A 26,586-nucleotide genomic window follows, 5' to 3' on the forward strand; every position below is an offset into this window, starting at 1 on the left:
AAAATACTGGAGCAAAAAAAAAACAAACAACCACCCCCTGTATAGGCAGGGGAAAACGGGGAAATGGGGAAAAAGACAGGTGTAAAGAGAGGGAAAAGTAAGCAGGCGACATTTTTTCAGTGTAACTAGTGGACGTTTAACTGCACCACGAGGACAGATGTCTATGTGTGTGTGCGTGCGTGTGCATGTGTGCGTGTGTGCATGTGTGTATGTGTGTTGGGGGGACAGTAAGCACAAGGAAGAACAGATCGGTTTTAGAAAACAACCACAGGGATGCGGAGGAACTGGACGGTCACAGCCTCAGCAGTAGTGTTGGGTAGTTTGCCACAGGGGTGGTGTTGTGTGTGTGTTAGAACATCCAGAAGGGAAGATGTGTCTTACAATGAGCACTGAGAAGAGACTAGACAAAAATTAACTGAGAGGTGGATTGTGGTATTACCAAGGTAAAAGGGACATCCAATGGTTCAGTGGGAGAGTATCCTTGACTGTGTGTCTATAAGGAATCCTGTCATCATTTCAAACAGCTGAGTGAGAGCAGGGGGAAAGGACAACACACGTGTCGCTGTAGCATAGCTGCTTCCAATTTAAAGAGACAGACACATGTTTTAGAAATGCACACACCAAGAACAGAGGTTTTGGGCTGCATCATCTGCAGACTGGATGGATATGAGTTCAGAAACAACTGAAGCAATTAAGCATCAGTGTTATTAACTGCAGGATTTGGATTAACAAAACGGAAATAAGAGACAAAAAAGTGTACCATGTGCCTTACAGGATCTGTATGAAACCCTGCGTGCTTGTCCTATTTTAACCCATTTGCTGATAGTCAATTAAAATTTTTAAAAGTTTTGTAGCTTTACGCCTATTATATTTTGAGATCACATTTTATGCTACTGCTGTGGTTTTCAAACTAGGGTATGCAGATTGTTTTGTGGGGGGTGGGAATCCCAAAAGAAATTTACACTTGACATTTTTAACAGTGAGGAATGAGAAATTATGGATATTAAGAAAATACATTTCTTAAGCAATTCTTATGAATGAAAAATACATATGTCTTTACTATTTGGATAATTTGAAGGCTTACAAAAAAAAACTTGACGAAAAAATGTTTTTGGTTTATATATGCATTTAAAAATGTAGTTTTACTAATTTATAATTGACATCTGCCCACTATTTTAATGCTAATAAAGTAAGGAGACCAGTAGCTCAGAGATAGAAAATCAAATAATTATAAAAACCTAGCATTTAAATTAATCAGCAACTGCCAGCCTAGATCTTGGTTTGGATATGGCCGTACTCCAAAAACAAATCAGCATTCTCGGGCACTCCCTGCAGGTACAGCTGAAGGTGGTGGTGAGAAATCCTTTAAATTCAAATGAAAACCTGTCCTTATTGCCGTCATTTCATGCTACAAGCTGTGATTATTACTGAGCCGAAAACTACTTGTGTTGTAGTGTCACTGCATTAGGCTTGTTTGCTAATACTAATAATATTATGCTTAAAAAGAGGCACACAAATAAGCCTTTTTTCATTATTATTTCATTTTGTTTGTTTGTGTATTCTTTTAACTATAATAATTAGAATAACAATTAAATGTTCTGTAACCCAGTGTGCCCAGTCCAAAACTTACAGATTTGAAGAATTACAAAACCCGAACGCAACATAAAGGAAATGAGCATGAAAGAGATATACAAATATTCACCTTCGTTTTCATAATTTGCTGGACGTCAAGCATAAAACTTGTCTCCTTCCCTGTTTTAAATAAACCCAGATGGCCTTCCAGCTGTTTTGGCAGCCCCCCTGTGGACAACACGCTCTGTGATATGGGGACAATGCCTTCTACTACAAGAAACCACATATATTTAGGGATGAAATCATTACATTTTTACATTTTCTATTTACACCCACAATTATGTCACAACATAACGTGTTTAGCACTACAAACAGCATGCCAACGAGAGCCATTCGTTTAAAGACCTCTTCAGCTGTGCTGCCATTCAAGACTGCATAAAGAAGAGGATTCAAGAAAAACTAACTACTTTTTCTCATTCACACACACCCAAATAAAAAATAAATAAATAAACACAGACACACACCAATGTTATGTCTATCTAAAACCATTTTTAGCTTATTAGCAATGTTGAATTTGATTCTCTGAAGGTCAGCAGCAAATACACTGGTTAATAAATAGAATTTTTGTGTTAACATTTACTTTTTATTGCAGGTTTGCATATAATTTCTGAGTTTTCCTTTCACAGTTTTTTATTAATTTTGGAAATACTGAATCCTGTTTTTGTGCAAGAGAGATGAGTAAAATGCTCATTCACAATTTAATCTCGAAACTACAGTATCAAATCATGTTCCCACACACACACACACACACCTCTGCACTTACTCCCCCGATTTCTCAGTCAAAATGGAACAGGAGACTGTCAGATTAATAAATGGGGAAAACAAAGTAACTCACAAAGTAATGCACAAAGTAAGGCATTACAATAGTTTAAAAAATTAACTCATATTTTCTTGTAAACTAAAAACGTAATGCGTTTATTTAACTAGTTACTTTAAAAAGCAAGCTTGATTACGTAACCGCCGCGTTAATTTGCAAATTTTTTCCTACCCCAACACTGCTTACCAAAGCAGTTGATGGACCAGTGCTTACCTGGTGCACTAACATTACTGGTGTTCAAATATCCTTGGCCAATGTGGGTGTCAAGGTTTGGTGAATCACCAGGGATCCTGCAACCATCCAAAACATTGCTTTTATTTCTAACAAACAGCTTAATTTCTCAACACATTGATGTTATTAAGCTTGGATGTATTATTTGTGGACTTGGCAATCAGACACATTTTCCTCAGTCACTGCCCTTTAACAACAGAGCACCCTCACAATGTGTTGTTCTTTTGTCTTTTTCAATTAATTTCCTTTAAGTAACCCCGTTAATCTGCAAGAAGGAGCCAAAGCGAAGCATGTACAAATCAAGGTGTTATAATCCAAGCTCCGTGGAGTATTCGCGTGTGTGTGTTGATGGTTGAGTAGGGTTGGTTTTTTCACAATCCAAACGCTTGCATGTGCATGCACGGTTTTCTAGTAACAGCTAGCAGGTCAAATATAATGTTGCAAGCAATGCACCTTGAAGTCACTGGGTCAGGCAGATGTTATTACAGCTCCAAATAGGAATTCGACCTCGTGAGTGTTGCCATGGTGATAGTGCCAGTGTCCTATCCAGCTTCTCCGAACGGGGCCGCAGGCACAGAAGCACAAGCAGAGTGTTTTCCCTTTTTCTTCGAGCCGTTTGTTCTTTAATCTTTTCCTTATTCACCGACAAACCAACAATTGACAACAACAAAGACAAATTGCACAGCATCAATAGAAAAAGAACAGTTTGAAGATTATTCTTATTAAAATATCACCATGTTTATAACATCACTTCTTATTTCAATATATGTCTTTGGTTATTTGTCATTTAGACAAATATTCCTTATAAACAAAGCCTACCACCACACCTGTTATATGAGTTTCTGCCCCATTTCCCAAAAAAAACACTCCAGGTTCCAGATCTGCCTAACGAGTTACAAAAATTCAACTCAAACACCAATGAAAATATAAACCTTAACACTGAAACAGCACAAAATTGCATTAACTTTCCTCCTGGTCTTTGAAACTTCTCTTCCCTTTTATAATTGTGTTTTTGAGAACAGACTTCCTGTCAGTTATTGTGATTTCAACTCTAAAATCAGGCCAAAGTAGGTGTAAATAGGAAATATTTGTATCATCTATTTTCATTCCGTCCGCCTGTAAAAAAACAGTCACTTTTTTGTGCCACAAACAATTGTAATATTGTAATTTAGAGGTATTTCCTCGAAATTATGTGATACTAGTCGCATTTTCAGTCATTTTTATTGAAATTTTGATCCTTCCCAAAAAAAAAAAAAAATTTTTGCTAAATAGTCGCTTGTCGTCTTTTCTGAGGAGATATCAAAAAGGAACTCGCGTTTTGGTCCACGTTTTTCAAACAAAAAAATATCGCGATACCTGGTTATTATCGAGCTTTTGCGTGTTCTGTGATATTAAAATAATTAACGTTACACATCAAATAAAACAAATACTACTTATTTATATTCATATATATGCTTGGTGTTGTCGACCCTTAGGTGGTAGAATCGTGCAACAGCGAAAAACAGCGCGAGGACCCAAGTACTAATACTCTAAGTGACGTCTACACTTCCTCTTATGAAAATCAAAGGTTAAAATTAAGAGATGAATTAAAGAAATATGGAGTGAACACATTAAATCTTAAAAACCTATTTAAAGTTGGAGATCAGATAAATAAAGCTTTGTGTACTTTTTTTGAAAGAAACTGGTTTAATGAAAAAAAAATGTAAGTGCTTGGGGTTTTATTGTATTAATTTATTCATTGGTTTCCTTAATGTTTTATAGATATATATTTTTTTTTTTTCTTCTTCTCTTAATAAATATACGTTTCTGGTCCACACTCCAGCACAGTAGTAGGGGGCGGATATGCATCTTAAACGTTAGTTGCCACCGCCATTATAAATACAAGAAGAAAAAGTACACTTCCTCTTTGCTCCTGCTCTCCGCGAGGGCAGCCATGGTACGTAATATTGTCCTGTGGAATTTCATCCAAAATCGGTTTTTGTTTTAATCCTCAATATGAGAACAACCTAGCCCCAAATAAACTATACGGTGTGAATGTATACATCTCTCGGCACCATATAAAAAATGTTTATTGGGTCGTTTATGTGACGAATGAGGATGATTATTGTCTTTTTGCAGATTTCCCAACGCGTAAATGCAGATGGTTTAGTTGTAGCCGACTATGAGTTGGTATTTTGGATCATCTTAATAAAAACACTAGTTTTTTTTTTGTCATTAATATATTCGAAATGATTATTGCACACAGTTTTAACTTAAGAAATTGTGTGTGTATTTAGTGAAAATGCCGATTAGCTTGAGCGCTAACGCTAGGCGGTGTCTTGAGATCTCTGACGACACGCGTGTTTATCTTCAGTGGAACGTACCGAAGACCCGCAGGACCTACTGCAAGAAATGCAAGAAGCACCAGCCACATAAAGTGACCCAGTACAAGAAGGGCAAGGACTCTGTGTACGCACAGGGTAAGTTCAGAGAGCTGACTGAGAGATCAGCAGTGTGCTCGTTGTCTGTAGACCTCTACCTGCATTTGTTTGTGTGTTTCTTCCAGGAAAGAGGCGCTTACGACAGAAAGCAGAGTGGTTATGGAGGACAGACGAAGCCTATTTCCCGGAAAAAGGTAAACGTTATGCAGATGGGTCTATGGATGCAAGAATTGCCATGCTTAACACAGACCAAGCAGTTTTCAAAGTCTTTTAGTTTAATATTGCGCCAAAGCTATGTTGTTGTAATTTTAAAGCAAGTTTCTATAATTAAAACACTTTAGGTGTCGTTGCAACGCAAAGTATTTTACATAGACTTAAAATCAGCGGTGTAGACCTAGAGAGGTTAATTTTATTTAATTATTCAGCAAAAGGGTGTAACGTTTCTTTATACAGTAAACTAAAAGAAATGTATGGTCATCTAGTTCTTGACAAAAATGAGGCCCACTGGTGTAGACTGTGGTTGAAACTTATCAACACATGGAAAACTACAAGCCTGCCGTTGTCTTAGGGTTAGTGTTAGCACCGTATATGTATTTTTTCTGACATGTTAAATGTCTTTTTATTTGGCATTTACTAAATATTGCTGTATTGGAATTTGGATGAATATTGATGTATTGAGGGCGAATTCCAATGGCTTTTTTTTTTGTGCCCTTGAAGGGCACTTCAGGAAGGGGATGTCCATTTGTAGGGATGTTCCAAACAAAGTGAACAACTGAATCCCGTTTACGAAGTGGCCCTTCCAGAAGTCCGTTGTATTGTGAAGGGAACATGCGATGGTCACTTCACGGAAGTGATTTCTGTTTGTGATCATGTGATCCGCGGTTAGATCTTGCGATGCTTTTTAAAGCAAAGTTGGGGTTGATTTTGAGTTCACATACAAAGTAAATAGAATAGGCTAATTAAATTTGTCTATTTAAATGTAAGACACTATTTTTCATCAGTGATGGAAATAAGATTTAAGATGGTAGTGCAAGCAAGTTTAGTTTGAAAAAGTTTAAAAGTAAATCAAACACAATTAGCAATATTTGAATAAAATATTAAAGAATAATGAAATATTGATTTGCAACAACTGATGGAGTGCTGAATGCTGCACACATGCAGAGCGTTGTTCAATGTAACATTGGGTCAGTCATTCCCTTCGCCAAGGGAGTTCCAAACGCTTATGAGACCGTAATGCCCTACACCCTTCAAGGGCTCTGCCCTTCGAAGGGACTAGGGCATAGGGATTCTCACTTCCATTTGGAATTTGCCTTAAGACTCTTTACAAGTGGTGTAAAGAGCTATCCGATTACAAGTGGAATGTACTAAATACAAATGAATGAGGGTTCTTTGAGCTTCAAAGCTTTGGACGTTCCACTAATGACGCCCCCTAAGCATTTTATTTGAGTATCTAGATCTACTTTGTTTGTGGGAGTTGGAAAACAGAGGTTTTGGGCTATAGATTGATTGGATTGCTGTTTGCATTTCAGGTGTGATTTTTGTCCCTTGTGCCGCAGGCTAAAACCACAAAGAAGATCGTGCTGAGGCTGGAGTGCGTGGAACCCAACTGCCGCTCAAAGAGGATGTTGGCCATCAAGAGATGCAAACACTTTGAGTTAGGAGGAGCCAACTGCCGCTCAAAGGTAAGGAATACACATCATCTGACCAGACTTGACATCACATTGGTTAAAAATATAATATTTAATAAATATAAATTTAAACACAGAATTTAGAACTATTTGTACTGATATGTAAACTTTTGGATGCACGGGAGGATTATATATATTTTTTTTTAAATCATTAAATTGTTTTGAGGGTTTTCATTATGGAAAATCTGGAACAAGCCTTTCAAGGTATTTGTGACTTGCATCAAAATTCATTTTGAGATGTAGTAAACATTTATGGTTGATTTCATCAGCTAGAAATTGCTCTTCTTGTGAGGGCAAACTTTTAAAAAATGTACAATGCTGAATTTTTAAAAAGTTGTACATAGTATATTCAAAAGTAATGGAAAATCAGTTTTGAGAAAAAGGTATTTTATAGTGTCTATTTGACTAAAAAAAAAAATCAGTGGTGGACCTGTTTTTTTTTAAAACTTTGAAATGTGAAGTTTAAACATTTTTTCCATGATTTCTTAATTATTAGAATTAACCACGTCATAAATGTTTGGGGCTTTCAATTAAATATTTTTCCCTTAACTAGGACAGACACCAATGAAAAACTGTGCCTAAATTTCTATTCTCGTCTCTCTTACAGGGCCAGGTCATCCATTTCCTGAGCTGATCTGAGGGGCCAAATGCTTCTATTGTGGCTTACCCATCACTGGTCAATAAAAGGTGTATACAGTTGTATGCTGACTCTTGCCTTTCATTTCATCATCAGTATCAAACAGTGTTTCCAAATTAAGTTCCACACAAGTGCACTGTAGGGGACCGAAATGGCAGCTTTCTTTCATAAATGCATACAGAAGTGTTGCTTTGACAGCAGATCTGTTATGTGTCTCGTGCATCTGTTGGGGTAAAGCAAATTATGCATCCGGCAGCAGAAGATAAATCTTCTTACTTAGACTCTTACGCAGTTTTGTGTGTAGTCAGGGACAGAACAAGGAGGAGACACACCACACATTAAAAAATGAATTTGAGAAACACTTAACCTTGGCAGCTGTCGGAAAGGAAGTTATGTCTAAAAAAGGCATCCCCTGGTTGTTTTTTTGCGCTATAAAGTGCAAAAACGCATTACATTAGATCAGGGTTCAGGTTCTCCAACCCTGCCTCCTGCTCCTGAGAGCTAAAACTGTAGATTTCAGCTCCAACCCTAATCAAACACACCTGAAGCAGCTAATCAGGGTGTTCATGGATACTTGAAAATTACAAGCAGGTGTGTTGTGTCAGGGTTGGAACTGAAGTCTGCAGGTACAATGGTAGCGTCTCCAGGAGCAGGGTTGGAGATCCCTGCATTGGATCATCCTGAAAAGTGCATTTTTTCGTTTTTTAGACCGCAAAATTCATGATTACATTGTCCAGTTTTGATACAGAGCCAATTTGATGCATGTAAATAAAATGTACTTTAGAGATTTTCAGTACTTTCCTATTTATGTGGACACCTGTACATACATGACTAAAAAAAAGGCTGCCAAACAAACCGTTTGTTTAGAACATTTATTTTTAATAATAGACAAACAAGTGTGCTCCATGAGAGAAGAAAAAAAAACTTGCACCTCAAAGGTCAGGAGTGATTTAGCCATTGCAATTTAAACTAAAGGTTTAGATCGTTTTCAAAAGTGGTCATACAGGCATGTGTATTTGTCCACTCTCCAGCAGAGAGAACGTGTTGCACCTTTTTCCTCAACTGGATTGATTTTAAACGGGCTCACACAATGATTATACTGGGATTTCAGAAGGAGTCAGGGTTGCACGCGGGGCAGGGTGAATGTCCTCATTTCTAAGCACTTTGTACGTGATCCAATAGAACACGTTGAAAACGAGGAAGCTGAGCTGGGGGAAGACGGCTCGCGAGATGGTGTCGATCCGCTTTGCGCGTTCTACGAAGCGGCGGCGGATCTCGAACAGAACGTTGGCCGGGCGGCAGGCCCCAAACATGGCAGCAGCAAGGCCCTCAGAGAGAGGCCCATCCCCAGACAGACAGCTGTCCATCCCGTATCCCGTGAAGAACAAGTCCTGGTTCTGTGAGTCTAACTGCTCTTCCTGAAGGAAAACACCACCACAAAATACATGAATATACACTTTCGTTCAAAAGTTTGGAGTCGGCAGGATTTTTTTAATGTAGTAATCAGTAAACCTGCGAAATATTACAAATGTATTTATTTTAAATATTATATATGATGGGAAAAGCTGAATTTCAAGTAACCAGTGTTAACTTACATCCTTCAGAAATCATTCTTATATATATATATATTTGTATATATATATATATATATATTATATATATATATATATATATATATATATATATATATATATATATATGAAGAAACAATTTCTATTGGCCACTTAACATATTTAGCTGCTTTGTAAAATGTCTTTCAACTATTTTTAATTTTTTCACTATTTATTTCACTATTTTAACTCTTATCCACTCTGTTTATCTATTAGTAATGTATTTTTGTTTTCTTGTTTTTAACTGGGAAACATTAGCCTACTATAGATTAATGACATTTATTTATTTATGTAGAATTATGTATGGAAAGATTACCAATTAGTTATCGAACTTGCATTTTTTATGAAATGGGATAAAATATGAGAGTGATATGAAAGACATGAAAGTAGCACAGTTATGTTGTCATCAACAACAGCACAACATATCTGTGGTAATTTAGCCGTCATTATACGAACAAAAACAATGGCCAATCAGAATCAAGTATTCAAAAGGTAGGAGTGTTTTGTATGTAAATGTTTAATTTGTGGGTGCATATACCCGTCCACAGGCACTGCAGTGGCGTTGTGTGCTTCTGCTTTGGCGTACTCCCTGTGACATTGTTGCTTTTGTTCTTCATCTCTGCTCCTCCAGCCTGACCAGAGGCCTGAAGACAATACAAAGACACTTGTTTTTAAAAACCATCATTTATTTAAACAATAAAATATTCTCTTCCACTGCACTCCTCAACAGACCCTCCCTGGCTTCTCTGTAACCATGCATTACAGATCTGTAAAGGGGGTCACAATGTACCTTAAAAATCTCTAGTGGGCATGCACATTTCTACAGTAATATCTTTCATTTGTCAAGACGTAACTAAGTCAGTGATCAGATTTCAACTCTGAGCCATCACATATAACAGGGAACCATCTCAGGAATTCTGCCAAGCTTTTTCTCAAAGTTATGAACAATGTTTCTTCCAGTAACGTTAATAGAATGGTCATTCAAAGTTATCTGTTCTCAAACGTTACCACAAAATATTATACATTTATACATTATTATCTAAAACACCTTAGTTTCACATCTGTCTAATATTTTTTTTTATTGTGATAACTTGTTTCAGGATGTTAAGAGAACATTCGAAACTAATGTTTCCATAATGTTTGGAAAATTATAAATGGAATGTTCCTTTAACATTAGCATAACCAAGAAAAAACATTTTTAAAACTCAGCATTTTAAACATTCAGCAATACCATTTTAACTTATTGGGATCGTTAGCTAAATGTTCTTCGAACATATTTTTTGTGAGCCAGGCTTTCGTTTTAAACAATGCATTTACTCTCTAAGATACATATATTTTCTACATAAAAATTGTCTTTATTTGTTTTTTAGTCTAAATACGTTTTTTTGTCAGTTTTTCAGCGGTTTTCTTTGGCTTTGTCTTTCCTTTCTTGTGCCAGCTTTCTTTGGCTTTTCTCAGTCTTCCCTTTTTTAAAGGTTACTTATTCTTGGTGATATTTCAGTATACAGGTCCTTCTCAAAAAATTAGCATATTGTGAAAAAGTTCATTATTTTCCATAATGTAATGATAAAAATTAAACTTTCATATATTTTAGATTCATTGCAACACCAACTGAAATATTTCAGGTCTTTATTGTGTTTAAATACTGATGATTTTGGCATACAGCTCATGAAAACCGCAAAATTCCTATCTCAAAAAATTAGCATATCATGAAAAGGTTCTCTAAACGAGCTATTAACCTAATCATCTGAATCAACTAATTAACTCTAAACACCTGCAAAAGATTCCTGAGGCTTTTAAAAACTCCCAGCCTGGTTCATTACTCAAAACCGCAATCATGGGTAAGACTGCCGACCTGACTGCTGTCCAGAAGGCCATCATGACACCCTCAAGCGAGAGGGTAAGACACAGAAAGAAATTTCTGAACGAGATAGGCTGTTTCCCAGAGTGCTGTATCAAGGCACCTCAGTGGGAAGTCTGTGGGAAGGCAAAAAAAAGTGTGGCAAAAAACGCTGCACAACGAGAAGAGGTGACCAGACCCTGAGGAAGATTGTGGAGAAGGACCGATTCCAGACCTTGGGGGACCTGCGGAAGCAGTGGACTGAGTCTGGAGTAGAAAACATCCAGAGCCACCGTGCACAGGCGTGTGCTTTTGAACCAGAAACGGCGGCAGAAGTGCCTGACCTGGGCTACAGAGAAGCAGCACTGGACTGTTTGCTCAGTGGGTCCAAAGTACTTTTTTCGGATGGAAAAGCAAATTTTGCATGTCATTCGGAAATCAAGGTGCCAGAGTCTGGAGGAAGACTGGGGAGAAGGAAATGCCAAAATGCCTGAAGTTCCAGTGTCAAGTACCCACAGTCAGTGATGGTCTGGGGGTGCCATGTCAGCTGCTGGTGTTGGTCCACTGTGTTTTATCAAGGGCAGGGTCAATGCAGCTAGCTATCAGGAGATTTTGGAGCACTTCATGCTTCCATCTGCTGAAAAGCTTTATGGAGAGATGAAGATTTCGTTTTTTTCAGCACGACCTGGCACCTGCTTCACACAGTGCCAAAACCACTGGTAAATGGTTTACTGACCATGGTATTACTGTGCTCAATTGGCCTGCCAACTCTCCTGACCTGAAACCCCATAGAGAATCTGTGGATATTGTGAAGAGAAAGTTAAGAGACGCAAGACCCAACACTCTGGATGAGCTTAAGGCCGCTATCGAAAGCATCCTGGGGCCTCCCATAAAACCTCAGCAGTGCCACAGGCTGATTTGCCCTCCATGCCACGCCGCATTTGAAGCAGTCATTTTCTGCAAAAAGGATGTGATTCACGACCAAGTATTTGAGGTGCATAACTGAACATAATTATTTGAAGGTTGACTTTTTTTTTGTATTAAAAAACACTTCTTTTATTGGTGTCGGATGAAATATGCTAATTTTTTTGAGATAGGAATTTTGCGGTTTTCATGAGCTGTATGCCAAAATCATCAGTATTAAAACAATTAAAAGACCTGAAATATTTCAGTTGGTGTGCAATGAATCTAAAATATATGAAAAGTTTAATTTTTATCATTACATTATGGAAAATAATGAACTTTTTTCACAATATGCTAATTTTTTGAGAAGGAGACCCTGTATATCTGATGTGTGTGTGTGTCGATGTGTGCTGGGTGTGTGATATCAACAGTGACATCAACAGTGACAGCATATTTGTTCCTTGTGGGAAAAGATGCTTGTTTTTTTTTGAGCATGAGATCCAGTCAGTTAGGTGCATTTGTGTGTTTGTATTGAGCATCACATTGTGTACAGGTCGCTGCTTTGGGTGGACTTTAGTGCACATGAGAAATCAGACAGCCTACTGCAACCGTTCTGCCTGTGACCAAACAGTTAGTCAGATTGTGTATGTGTGTGTTTGTATGTATGTGGCTAACACCACATGCCTAATGGGGTGTATGTGTTTTTTTATATGCACATTGTGCCTAAAAGCTTAAGTGCAGTAGTGTGTAAGCATGTTTGCATGTTTTACATGCCTAACAGCATGCCTAAAGGCAAATGAGGGGGCACAGCGCCACCAACTCACCCACTGGGTCTCTCCCACACACAAACACAGCCTGCCCTGCAGGGGCGATAGAGGGGAGATGGGAGGAGGAACAGAAAAGGACAGGATAGTGTAATATTTATTCTCTCTGCTCTTTGTGGCAGGACAGTGTCTGCTGTGTCCAAAGAAAGCCATGATGTTCTCTCAGCTAGCTGGTTAGGAGTAAAGTATGGGGACATAACTGCAGTTTCTGCTGACAAAAACTACTGAGACGGAGTCTGGGAAACAGTCTTCTATTCCAGGCAGACAAAGAGCATCTTTGGGTCATAATACAGCTCAAAAATCCAACGACAAAACACCCCCCCCCTCCTTTTTTTCGTGTTACATCAAGAAAATGAAGCCTATACTTTTAGGACCATTAAAGTGCATTGCGAAATTTTCATGACAAGCCATAACTACCCCCCCCACCCCATTCTCATTAGCATAATGCATCTGGATGTTTTTTCTTAAGGGTTTGTTTGCATTTTTTAATGGACAACATATTAAAAAAAGAAAACATTACATATTACTTTTACTCTAAATAAATACATATATACACACACACACATACTACATAAAAGTACATTTATTTGATTAAAAATGTTAATATTGTGAAATATTAAAATCTAAAATTACCTTTTTCAATATTAATATATTTTAAAAGCAATTTATTCATGTGATGGCCCAAAGCTGAATATTTAGCAGACATTTCTTCAGTCTTCAGTGTCACTTGAAAGAAATCAATTGTTTTTTTTTAAGTTTGGTGAAAAACATGATTTTTCACAAAGTCTCTGACTGTCAATTTTAATCAATTTAATGCATCTTTGCTAAATTTTTAATTTACTAAAAAAAATCTTACTTAAATGGTAGGGTAAGTACATGTATTTGTACAGAATGATAGTATTTGTTAAACTGAAAAATATATTTTTTCGATTTTTTTTACCCTTTTAGGGGTTTTTTTTACAATTATGTTCTTGACAGGCTTCATGAGGATTCTACCTTGATAGTCACTGAGTATAACAAAGCAAAAAAACATTTTCTTAAAAACTGAACATTTTCAGTGTCAAAACAGGGTCTTCTTAATAATCAGACATCTTAATATTTTATAAACTATAAGAAAGCCATTTGTAGGTTAAATTCCCCCAAGCTCTGTAATGCTCTCAGACCAATACTTTGTTTATTTGAGCACCCGGACCAGGTTGACCCAACAACAATGGATCAACCAATGGTGAGCTTTGAGCAGGGCCATCCATCTTGCCAACCAATCATAGCTTCAGGTTCCAAAAACCTGTCTGAATACAATTACTGTTTTTAGCATTTCCATTTGGTAAAAGAGAAATAATGCTTTTAATTTATCAGTTCAGCTAAGCTATTTTGTATTCTGCTTCACTGGGACATTTTCCAGATTTAAAATCCTGCAGGCTCCTTCACTTTCTCCCATTCGTGTTGTCCCACATTCTGTGTGTGGAAAGAACACTGTCTATTACTTGGTGCAATATTCATGACATGGCTTTATGCCATCGCTGACCTTCCCTCCCTGCTCTGAAGGGGCCAGCAGGCTGCTCTCATGAAAGATCACAGGCACACAGTGATTGTATAGTATCTTAAGGGCACTCAACGCACGCAAACATGTCGTGTGTGTCATGACAGAGGAGAGTTTCAGACTCACACTCACAGCTCTATAGACGTTGCTCTTTCTTCCCGCAGTTTTTCCTCCTCAGTCTGAAGAATTCTTTGTGTTGAACCCGAGTAGACAAAGTTAACTGCCTGCCATACTCCAGCAAAGCGCAAAGACAAACAGCAAGCAACACACTGGCCATCCAGATGTCAATGGCCTTCACGTAGGACACCTGCATGCATGCACATGAGGAATATTCTGGATTTAACAAAAATGGTTGCATCTGACAAATGCTGTCAGTTAACATAGAAAATCCATTTTAAACAAAACATGCAGGTTTGGAATGCCACATCAGGGGGGATTAAATAATGACTGAAAGTGGATGATTGGATAGATAAAGTAGATTCCTACCTTAGGCAGTGATGCTCTGGATCCAGAGCCTCTGTGTCGTCATTGTGAGAACTGTAGTGATGCCCAGGCCAACACGGGCCGGGCCGTGGGCAGCAAGACATCCATGTTGATCCAGAAAGAGAACGCCATGACAAGATAACTGTTAAGAGGCTGGGGATATACATCTGGATTCAGGTAGTAACCCATCTGCCTCTCTAGATGAAATTTCACCCTCTATACAGGTAAATTTACCTGGGTGAAACACGCAATCATGTTAGACAGCGGAAATAAATGCATGTTATTTGTATTCACCAACAGAGCTGGGTGCGTAGTAACTATTAAATGTAATCTGTGTATTTAAAATTAATCAAAAATTAAGTACTATTACTGTACTAAGTACGCTCTCGCTAAAAAGTATTGCGTTTATTTATTACTAATTGCTTTCTAAATCCCATATCAGCCATCAACCCAGTTGAACAATACAAGAAATAGACATGAAACTGCTCTTTTAATTCTATCAAATAAATAATGTAAAACTGCATAAATTATGGTTGAATGGACCAGAGTATTTAAAATGAGAGGGTTATATTAACCTCTCTTAAAACATGCACTTTAAATTATTAGAATGCTAAATTTTGATGTTACAATCCACTATTGTTTTGACAGTAATAATCCCTGCCTCTACTTTTTCAAAGGCCAAAAGTAATTAAATTAGAGTAAGCTTAAGTAATGCATTACACTCCACACTGTTGTAAAATCAGTAAAAAAAAAAAAAGTATAATGGTGGAAATTGCACTAGCATACCAGTGTTGTACAGTGTTTTTTGTACAGTATCCCAAATCTTTCTCCTCTTTCTGGACAAACTGGGGCAGCACAAGGTTCATCAGCGCCACTTGCACTGGGCCCATTCACATCCAACCACTGAAAATATCAGATCATTCATGTAGTGTAGCCAACTATTAGAGAGAAAGACGGAGGAGTAATGAGGTACATATAAAAGTGAAATAAAATAGCATGAATTAGTTGATGAGGCTCAAAGTCAGTCTACAGGCTCTCTAACTTGCATAGTGCAAGGTCTGTATGTCCATTGGAAAATTCTTCAGATCCATAGGACACGACAGGAATCAGAGTGACGGTTCTGAAATAGAGAGATTATTTCGGATGATCATGTCAATGTAATGGTTTGGAAAAATGATAAGTAATCTATGGGGGGTGATGTCCCGCACCTGATACTATACAGCACGTTTTCCATTCTGGAAAATTCTTCAGCAGTTTGTTGTGGCCGTGGTGACCTCGTGAAAGTTGGCTTGCCCTTTCTCATTGTGCAAGAACAAGTCTGGCTTCCAGATGGAGTCCAGTCATGGATGGGTCCAGATCCAGGGAGTCCATCTGGATACTCTTTATAAGCCCGCCGTGGTTCCATATCCACTGCTGCCGGATAAAAAACGTTCCAGAGCCGATAATCCCTGAGGAGTTTAGTGTTCAGAAAAATACATCAGATCACATTCACACGCAGCTGAGTGCCAAAGGCAGTTTGCTAAAACATGACAGATGATTAAAGTACAACAATTATTTCCACTATTTATTTACTTATTTATTGATGACAAGTTAGGTGGACTAGGAAGTTCCATGGGGATGTAAGTCTAGCACTGGACCTTTTCCATATCACACTCCACTTGCCTGTGTTAATTATGGTTGCCAAATTGTGTCCCTAAAAATGTCAGTTAACTAACTTCTTAGTAGCTTTAAGAATTTAATCATTCATAAAACTGAGTCTGATGATTCTAATCCAAATAAAGATTGTCATGTTCCAAGCCTGATTCTGATTATTTTTACTCTTTGTACCAAACATCTTTGAAGAAGATAAATGATGAGCCTTTATATGTGTAGGCATCCTTCCCATGTAAATATATGTGTTGTGTTGTGTGTGTGTGTGTGTGTGTGTGTGTGTGTGGTGTGTGTGTGTGTGTGTGGATTCCTCAAACTCTAAACCAATGTAATGTGTAAATTTAATGGTCATTAATTTAATGCATACTGACAAATTCCTCCCTAGGAGATATGAGTATGTGTGTGTTGTGTTGTGTGTGTGTGTGTTGTTGTGTGTGTGTGTGTTGTTGTGTGTGTGTGTGTGTGGTGTGTGTGTGGTTACCATGGTGGTCTCTGTGGATGGAAACCAAAGCTGTTTGATAAAAATGTTGCAAGTAACATTTATTGGAGGACCTAAAAAATAAAAGAACAACACAATATGAAAGATTAGCATACTTCTTAAAAACTTTAACCAGCTTAAACTGCTTTGCTGGTCTTTTGCTGGTTTAGAGTGGTCTAGCTGATCCCCCAACCTGGTGTTTTTAGATGCGCTCAGCCAGCCTGGCCAAAAAGTGGCCAACACCTTTCTAAAACCAGCATACCAGACCAGTCTGGAAAATCAGCAAATCATATTAGGCTGGTCTAAGCTGTTTTTTCTTCATCAGGAAATAAACAATCCACTAAAGATTTTATTCGTGCAAAAATCTTAGCCGAAAGAAAAAACATTGAAAACTCAACCTCTGCATCTCCCATTTTAGCATATAAGATTAGATGAACAATTCACACAGAACTTTTTTCAACTTAAGTGTCTTGAATAAAAGAAATCCATAAGAGCAAATGGCAACAGATTCCGGTTTCCAAGAAAAAACACAGAAGATGAGTTGTCCCAGACTGTTAAATCAGATTACAAATGATAAAAATAAAACATTTTCGCAAACATAGAGAACTAAGTCGGCAACTGTAAAATACCACACTTGTACTTCAAACGAACTACACAGTTTTATTCCCTGCTATTCAGCCAATGTTTTAAAGAGCATTCAGATACTTTGTAAATATTTGATTGCAGCATTTTATTTATTGATTTAACGTTCATGACATTAGTGATATATATAGCTTATCAGAGGGGACATTTCCCTCCACACATGCTGACATCCACATCTCTAAGATGTAGAACAGATATGAAATATACACGAGCTCAGAGACCCCAACTGAGAGCAAGAGCAAGAGATCATGAGAGAAAACGAGAGGAAGGAGGGAGAAAAATTATAAAATTAAAAAAAGAAATTTCAGTTTTAGAAAAACATAATAGAATGAGAGGGAAGAGACTTATTTTTTAGGTCTGTGGGTTTAACATGCACTTGAGTGGACAGCACAGCAAACTAAATGCCAGCGGAGAAACTGCACCCTCACAGTGGCTGTTGTGCACACTTTTTACGGCGAGAAATCTAGCGTGAGCTGACAGCCGTATCCTGCATGTTTTCTTTCTGAAATCATTCTCATTGTGGGGGCTGAAATTCTGTCTCAATATTCTGTCGGTTTTTGTCTCTGAACTCATGTTGGTTTCTCTTGCTGAATGGTGGGGACGGGTCAAAAAAAAGACCTGAGAACCCACTGGGTGGGGGGGGGGGTATGGGGTGTCACATAGCTTAATGATATCTTATGTTGCTTCTGTGTACAGAGAATGTAAATATATCTTCTTGCTGACTGCCTCACATTTTCGCAGAGTTTCTTGCCAAAACAATCTATGTAAAAGAGATTAAGCCGCAACAGCAGTTTTACTTACTTCTGTGTTGTTTGTATGATGCTGAAAATGACCAATATATCATTGAAAGTAAGTAACAGAAGAAAGTGAGAATGAGTGGGAATCCTGGAGTTTCCAGCCTCATGTGTGTCTGTCTTTACAGCAGGATTCAGCAGAGGGAATTCCAGGCTAACACAGCTTTGCGAAAAATATAAAGTGGTGAGAATTTACTGGTGAGGTCAAAGGAATAGTTCACCCTAAAAAAATGAAGTATCTGTTTTTGACATGTCCACTGGTGGAGAAGAAACCTGGCTCAAATATAGTTAAGGGCTGCTGCTTGTTGAAGGACTGTAAGTGTGGATGTCTTTAGTAGGGTCCCTGCATGTGATTGCTTTTATTATACAGCTAATAAAATCATCATATAAGTTAAATGCCATGATTACTTTTGGAATAATGCTTTATTTTTGGGTTTTCCAAATGTCCAGTGTATACATATAGAGATGAATGTAATAAAAAATGGGGTCAATAAGATTATTGTTTTTGGAAAGAAATGAATACTTCTTCCAGCATTTTTTTATCACTTCATGGGACATTGCCATTTGTGACTGCCTTCCTTCTTTACAAGGTTATCACTAAAGGTAAAAGCACAGGTACCAATGCACCAGGAAGGCATTCATTCAATTGATCGAAAAAGACAAACATTGAAAACTCAACCTCTATGCATCTCCCCATTTTAACATATTAGATTTTAGATAATTCACACACAGAATTGAACTTCATTTCCTTGATTAAAAAGAAATCCAACAAGCCGCAATAGTAACAGATTAGTTTTCCAAGACAAACACTTGACGAGGTTGTCCATGACTGTTAAATCAAATTACAAATGATAAAATAAAGCTTTTCACAAACATAGAGAACTAGACAACTGGCCTCATTTACTTAAAATGACCTACACAGCTGACTGCGCTATTCAGCCCATGTTTAATTAGCATTCATTTGTTTTGTAAATATTGATTGCAGCATTTTATTTATTGATTTTGAAACGCTTCATGGCAATTAGTGATATGCTATTACATAGCTTATCGGCAGAGGGGACATTAAGCAGCACAACCTTTTTTAAACTTTGATGACAATACTGCATGTTTTTTTTGAGCACCAAATGGTCAGCATATTGGAATGATTTCTCAAGTATAGAGACTGGAGGAATGTCTTTGATATTCTTTGCCATCACAGAAATCAATTTCATTCAAAAAACATGCAGAGAAAACAGTTATTTGAAATTGCATATTTGACAATATTAAAAACATTCAAAGATCTTACTGACCCAAACCTTCTGAATGGTAGTGGTGATAGAAATTTGGCTGACAGTGACCGTTTTTTTTCCCTATCAATTTGCATAAAGAAGAGCGTTTCCAACGTTTTTTTTTGATGCCCTCATCACTTGCTATACTCACATGCGCAGAAATCACATTTTCCTCTTAATAAAAACTAAAACTATAAATTACACTTGAGCAGATTGGAGCTGAAGTCAAACCTTTAAAGTTAGGCCTGATCCGAGCATCATATCCAGATGTTTTTCCCATTAATTGATCCAGAAAATCAGATGGTGACATGGGCTTCACCCTGCTGCTGGGCGATTTCAGCTCCTTACTAAACACACACCCACTGGGAAGAGTAAAAAAAATAAAAAAATAAATAAATACACAATCAGAACATCATATCTACACCTGCTTCCAACAGATCATAATAGAGAAGCTGTTTTTTGTTTTACAGTGGGGTCCATAGTCTAAGACCACTAATTTGAATCTTTTCAAAATCTTAAATTTTGTAATTTATATTCTTGGTTTTGTTAGCAACCAATCTCACTCCACCATTTATATTAAACCAATGACCAACTTGAGTTAAATTACCGGAGATTTTACAATGTTGCGCGTTTGGACTGTAATATGTGTGTGTTTAATTACTTATTAGTAAAGCTCTCTATGAGCTTCTTTCAGTTGTTCATTTTAAAATTCACTGTGGCCCAAAGCCTTTGTTATCATTCCATTATTGACTGAAGGCTTTGGTAATAAATGTATGCCAACTTGAAATATTAATGGTAGAGGGAAATCTGGTTGCTAACAAAATACCTGAGGAGTCTACTTACTTACAACCTTTAATAAGGCTTTAAATGGCACATCAGAACATCCTGTCCTCATGTTTTTATTAAAACTCCTCTCCACCTGACACGTTTTCTGTCTGTTTCTCTGTGCAGCTGCAGTAAAAGATAAGATAGCGTGACATCTTTATTGCCTTACAACCTAATTGAAGGTTGTTGTAGGTGTTTTAATATTTTATTTTTTTTTTTAAAAAGAATTCAGTAGAAGTCCAAGCAGAGAAAAGGACAGCAACTTTCTGAAAAAAATCACACACTTTGGAATCTTCTTTCCATATTTAGAGAAATTTTCTTGGTCCCAGTTCCTCTTCAGTTTTTCCCTGTCTTGTTTGTGAAGCAGAACTGTGGCAAATCTGATTTGTGAAAGTATAAAGTCCATCTCACACAGCGCATAGGGGATGGAAATAAGACACAGAATGAATGCATCCTCAGGTGAAACTGACAAGCCCTTATTGTCATTCTAAAGAACGTCTCGTTCCAGACCAGGCCAATCAATAGTTTTTCAATCTCATTATGTGAACTTCAATAAATCTTTTGCAATTTCAGTAACAGTGAAAATGACTTTCAGACAGAGGCGGTCTACTAATAAAAGTGTCACCCTCATACTTCATAGACCCGATGACATAAAGCCAACAAACACACACACACACACTCAGAAACCATAAGAACGCTCGCTCCGGGATTTAAATAAACCTATCACCCATGAAGACTACTGAACTGAACACACAAGCCAAATACAGACGACTGAGCACACAAAAGCGAACAAGTATGGAAATTCAAACATTAGGGAAGAAACAGGTCATTTTAACACCTGAAAACACTTCAAACTATGTTTAAATCTTTACAAACTACCTCTAACAAGTGTTTTTAATGAATCACATGGGTGATGTCAGTTGCGAAGAATGATTGCACACCACCTTTGAAAAAACTCACCTGATGACCCCCTTCAAAAAAAACATCCCCCAAACCACCAGTAAGAGCCTCCAGCATAACAGCGAAATCCTCCATAACAGAGAAAACATCCTTTGCACACTATTCAGCTTGCTGACCTCGGGGGTTTTTCTCCGGGGAAGGGGGCCCACCTTGGTCGTCCCCTGTTGCTAATCTCAGTAAGCAGATGTGTTTTTGGAGGGGCAGAAGGCAATCCCATAACCTCGATGCTACCTCTGGTCTCCTCCATACCTGCCACAAACACTGGCCATCTGACTGACCAACCCTGCACCGCAATCCTTAGATGGGCACACTAAGAGAACGTTCTGTGTGCGTGTGTGTCCTGTTTTTGGGTGTGTGTGTGTGACATATACAGGGGGTCTTTTCAGCTCTTTTTTTCTTTCTGGCCACATGCCTAGCCGGTAGGTGCAGTTCTAGCATGGAGAAGAGAGACGGCAACAGGGCATACGAGGGGTTTAAAGACATTTTATCAGAATAGAACTGCCAACACAACTCCCTACCGTTGCCAATCCCTGAAGTTGGCTCAGATTTCCCCGTTCCGGGGGGCAGACGCACTGCAGCAGAGGACAACATCCATCCATCCTGCCTACCCTTCCACCTTCCACTACTTCTCGGAATATCTTGAGTATATTTCCAGTGATGACACAGACAAGTGCTCTCCTGTTATTTAAACGAAGGCACGAATTTAGGTTACTCATTTATCATTTAGATTTTTAGTTCACTATTCTGTGAGGGGGGTTTTTGTGGTTCTATTCTTTGAACATTTTTTTAATTTGCTTTATGGTCTCTTGCATGCTTTCAACGTCCAATAGTCCTGTGGTGGAAAATATAATACTTTCTCAGTTAATATTGAAATGTCCCCAACAAGTACAGTAAATACCAGTAGAGTTTTGACCTTGTGGGGACCCTTTTAGATCCCAATGAAAAAGGAGAAAAGAAAAAATATATAAATCATAGAATGAAAATCTCAAAATGTAGAAAAGTTTTTTCTGTTGGGTGGGGGAGGTTTAGGTGTAGGGTTAGAATAAGGGGATAGAGAAATACTGTTTGGCACAGCATAAAAACCATTAACGTCTATGAATGTCTCCATAATGATAGAATACCAGTGCAGCCTCGGGCTTTGTGAGAGCGAAATGTAAGCAGCATCCCGTTTCCATCATTCTCCCCCATCTCATGTGTTTTACCCAAACCGCAGCTGTATAGGAGAAAGACATGGATAAAGACAGAGGAGAGAAAAATAAGACAAGAATATTTAGTGTGAGTGTAAGAAAAACACTGAAAGAAATAGAATCCGACTGAGCTTTTTTATGTGTTTTTTGAGTCACAGTGGATAACTAGGCCAGTGTTAATTTTAATGTATCTTCACTCCAGAGTGAACCGAAACGAACCGAAAGAATAACAGACCCAGTTTTCTCAGAAATCACACACACATCAGTGGTGCCATGTCCGATGATGTGTTAAAACACATTGCCTTGACCTCAGGAGGAATTAGAAGCAAATGCCTAAACTAACATCACCACACTTTTGCTCTCAGCTAACGTATTATCCAAGACCCTCCAAACACACACAACAATCCTCAATCCACTGATGTCTACTCATTAACACAAGCCTGAAAGCAGTATTATTATTAATGAATCGTAAAATTCTGAAATCTCTCGTCAGTCCTCCCCAGAAGTTTCAAAGGTTACTCTCAGGGCAATCTCAACTGAGAATTGCTGGGCTGACTCCCAGAGTAACTAGCGCGAAGGAAGCAGACATTTATGTGTTTGTGTGTGGGCCTATGTATGTATGGGTCAGTGACAACACCCCCTGTTCATCTATGCCTTTTAGAGAAATATTACAGTCCTGAGGAAGTTCATTTCAGAAACATCTGATCTTGTTTTTGTGGACAGTTTTTTTTTGTCACTGCATCATGGTGCTTCTACTCTACGGAACTTATTATTAAACTCGCGTTCATTGAAAATCCTGCCAAAATAACAGATTACCTTGCCAACAAAAACAAAAAAAAAAGATTACTAAACTTACGTACTTGACTTACTCTTACCTCGAAATCTTATTAACTGCAAAGTAGTGTGTGTAAAACATTTATTTTTTTTGATTTGATGATATTACTCTCCCCACTGATAATCTTCAGCTCCAAAGCAAAACAAAATTACTTGAAATTGTGAATGTTATCCAACACGAAGGCTGTGTACAGAGAAATAATGACAAAAGTTGTCCTTGCAGGAAAACAATGCGATCTTATGAACTGAAACGGTTCCTTTTAGTGAAGTAAGTATTCAGAGTGTGACCCAGATCCCCAGTCCAATGCACTATTACTGAATTCTTATCAGCCGGTTCTTTAAACCCAACTTTTTAAAAAATGAAATCAAAATAAAATAATACTAATAAAAAAAATCTAACCGACCTGATAGTGAAAAAGCTTAATCTGGAACACTCTTGAAATCTAGGGGCATGTTTTGATCCTCTTTTTTGAACATACATCCATACACGCACATATACATATACATATACGTATACACATATACATGTATATATACATATATGTGTATATATATACTATATATATATATATCTATATATATATATATGCTTTATACATATATTAAATTTTTTCCTGCACAATTTTAAAAAAAAAAAAGTAGAGCTTAAAATTAATTACTGTAACTGTCAGTGAAGTCGCCAACACCTATGAAGGCATAATCTGCTACATGGTACTCAACTGATTAAAGATCTATAGTGTGACTCTGATGTATCGAAATAACATTAACAAACAGGATTTGGAGACAGTTAAATATTTAAAAATAAACATCAAAGGCTATTTTTTTTCTATCGGCTAATCGCTCAGCAGGAGCCAGGAAGACAGAAAGAGTCAATTTGCCTATTACTCTGACCTTTATAGCAGAAGCACTGCGTTGCATAAGGAATAGTAGGTTAAGGCTATGTAGTAACATGTTTTTGCAGGCAATCACAGGTTTTAATGAGCCTTAACTTATGCATCTTCTCTAACGCATTTCAAAAGCCTCAGGAGTCACACCCAGTATCCATACACACACAGGCATTCAGCACTCAGCACTTACCAAAGGGTAATGTACAGTAAGTTCCTCTGACCTCTGGATTGGCCAATAATTCACTGTACATTATTGTGTTGGCAAATGAATTTTAACAAACAACCAATCTTAAGACAAATTCTGAGACATAATTAAAAATAATTTTACTTTTTATTTAGTCCTTCATGTTGTACCGAGCTGCTTTTGATCCTGCCAGGCAGAAAACACTGTGTGTGACCGGCGTGTTCCGAGGAATGTCTTTCATCTGTGTTTTGTTTTATTTTGAAAAGCAAACTTTATTGTATTGAGGTGTTTTGGAAGGGGATGCATTAAAGTAAAGTTGTGACTATCAACACTTACTGACCTCAACAGGAAAAAACAACAACACACAGCACACCATTTTCTTCAATACAAACAACAGGTATAGATTTTTCCCTCAGGTTAGAAAATAGAGTGGTGCAAGTTTTTAACATCTAAGGGCCACAGCGCCATCTTGCAGCCTGGATCCGTCAGCATGGCCATTTTCCTGATCTCAGAGACTTTCGAGGTCAAAATGGCAGAGGACAGGCTGTGTGTAGCCCCGTTGTATGTTTGTTCAGTGTGTATGATGTGTGTCTTTCCCAAGTTTTCATTCCACATAGATTTGGACTGAGTGCCCTGGCATAGAAATAGAAATGTGAACATGATTGTTCAGTCTTCATGATGTTACGTGTTTTGAAAAGCTTGGCCACCTCATTGAGAATCGGCATGTTGTTCTCCATCTTTTGATTATCTCACAATAAACAGACAAACAAACCAATTAAAACCCTAAAATAAAAACAAAAAAAGACGCGATTGAGAAGTGCACGTGGAGGTGATACTATTTCTCTGCCCTCACCTTCCTCGCGATGCGGCACTTCTGTTGAAGACGTTTCCACAGCTACAATACACCACCACATACTTGGTCCCTGCCTCAGTGTATGAAATACTCCCACTCCTTTCCCATGAATCGCTCCTTCTGCTGGTAGGAGGTGGAGTGGCTGTTGTTGTTTTTGCCTTTTAATGCCCCGGCAACTGCCCTCTCCGTTCTCACTCTCGGAACGGATTCCCGGCCCCCCAGTGCCTGCAGCAGAGAAAATGTTGGTTTTAGTTTGTGTATTTTTGGTTTGCACTCTGCTATTGATGAGCTACCCTGGATAGTCGGTTAATTTTTACAAATCCATAGTGAGTTGCCCGATCGTCAATGTTAAGACAATGTTTTTGTTGTACCTGACTGTTTCAGATTGCAGCTTTTGGTCTTAGTGTGTCCTTGCTGTCGGACTTTTTGGACAAATACTCCCGCAGGTGCTGTACTTCAGACCTTGCTTGTCCACTATATACCGATTGTGCTACATATCCTAGACATCGTCTGCCCTAAGATCACTCCTGAAAGGCAAGGGCACATTGTGAGATGCCTGAATAATGCCAATTAAAAACACATTAAATGAAATGAGTGTTTGCTGAAGGTGTGTGAATTACCAGTCAACGTGGTTGTTTTTGACTGATGCCAATAAGGTTTGCTGGGCTCCGTCATGTTCTCTCCAGCAAGTCGGCTGGCGACGCTGACCACTGGTGGCGTGATCTGTGAATGTCTCTCCACGGCCGACAGGCCCAGACTTGATGTCATAGAAACATGCAGCAATCGCAATGCCCCTAGAACACAAACATTGGAGAGAACCTTACACTTTAATAATGTGTGATTACCATCAGAACCAGTTCATGTGATTTTCCTATGAAAAGCGGTGAACAAGCCATTCGGTCCGTTAGGATCTTCTGGCTTGGTACTGGTCTTCCCCTGAATGCCAACAATATTCAGTGGTATTATTAAAAGACTTCTTTTGCGAGTTTTTTTTGCTGGAGAGAGACCTCAAGCCTTACGTACCACACCCAGATGTTGGAGCAAGCCTGAAGCCTCAGCATTAACCCCGGGTACCCTCCCGAAATCAGAGTCCACCTCCAGCCCGGCAGATTTGGCAAAAGATCCACACTAGGCTCCAAACCTACTGCCTTGGCCACACAATGTGGGGGTCTGTCTTAAACTAAAACAACATGATAAGATAAAGAATTAAAAAATATAACTATATTACAATGGGTAATTAGCATAGCAAGATGATCAGGCCATATAATGACTGGCTGATGGAAAAGCAGACTCACCAGTCGTCCATCCTTTCAGTTTGATCTCCAATTTATCATGTTTTTGTAGGTGACCACATATGTTTCACTACAGCATCTGTGATTACGCTCACACCCTCTATGAA

The 26,586-nt window shown here is 38.1% G+C and overlaps 1 long non-coding RNA gene and 1 pseudogene across 1 annotated transcript; one reads left to right on the top strand and one right to left on the bottom strand.

Moving 5' to 3' along the window:
- The first annotated feature begins 5,025 nt into the window (after window positions 1–5,025).
- LOC122144178 lies at window positions 5,026–6,765 on the top strand. The gene is made up of 3 exons (XR_006159596.1): window positions 5,026–5,139; window positions 5,226–5,294; window positions 6,657–6,765. It is a non-coding gene; the product is annotated as an uncharacterized LOC122144178 (long non-coding RNA).
- A 1,754-nt stretch (window positions 6,766–8,519) lies between these two features.
- LOC122144184 lies at window positions 8,520–26,493 on the bottom strand (annotated as a pseudogene).
- Window positions 26,494–26,586: the final 93 nt, after the last annotated feature.

The sequence above is a fragment of the Cyprinus carpio genome, unplaced genomic scaffold (genome assembly GCF_018340385.1).
Source record: "Cyprinus carpio isolate SPL01 unplaced genomic scaffold, ASM1834038v1 S000006615, whole genome shotgun sequence".
NCBI classification, from domain to species: Eukaryota; Metazoa; Chordata; class Actinopteri; order Cypriniformes; family Cyprinidae; genus Cyprinus; species Cyprinus carpio.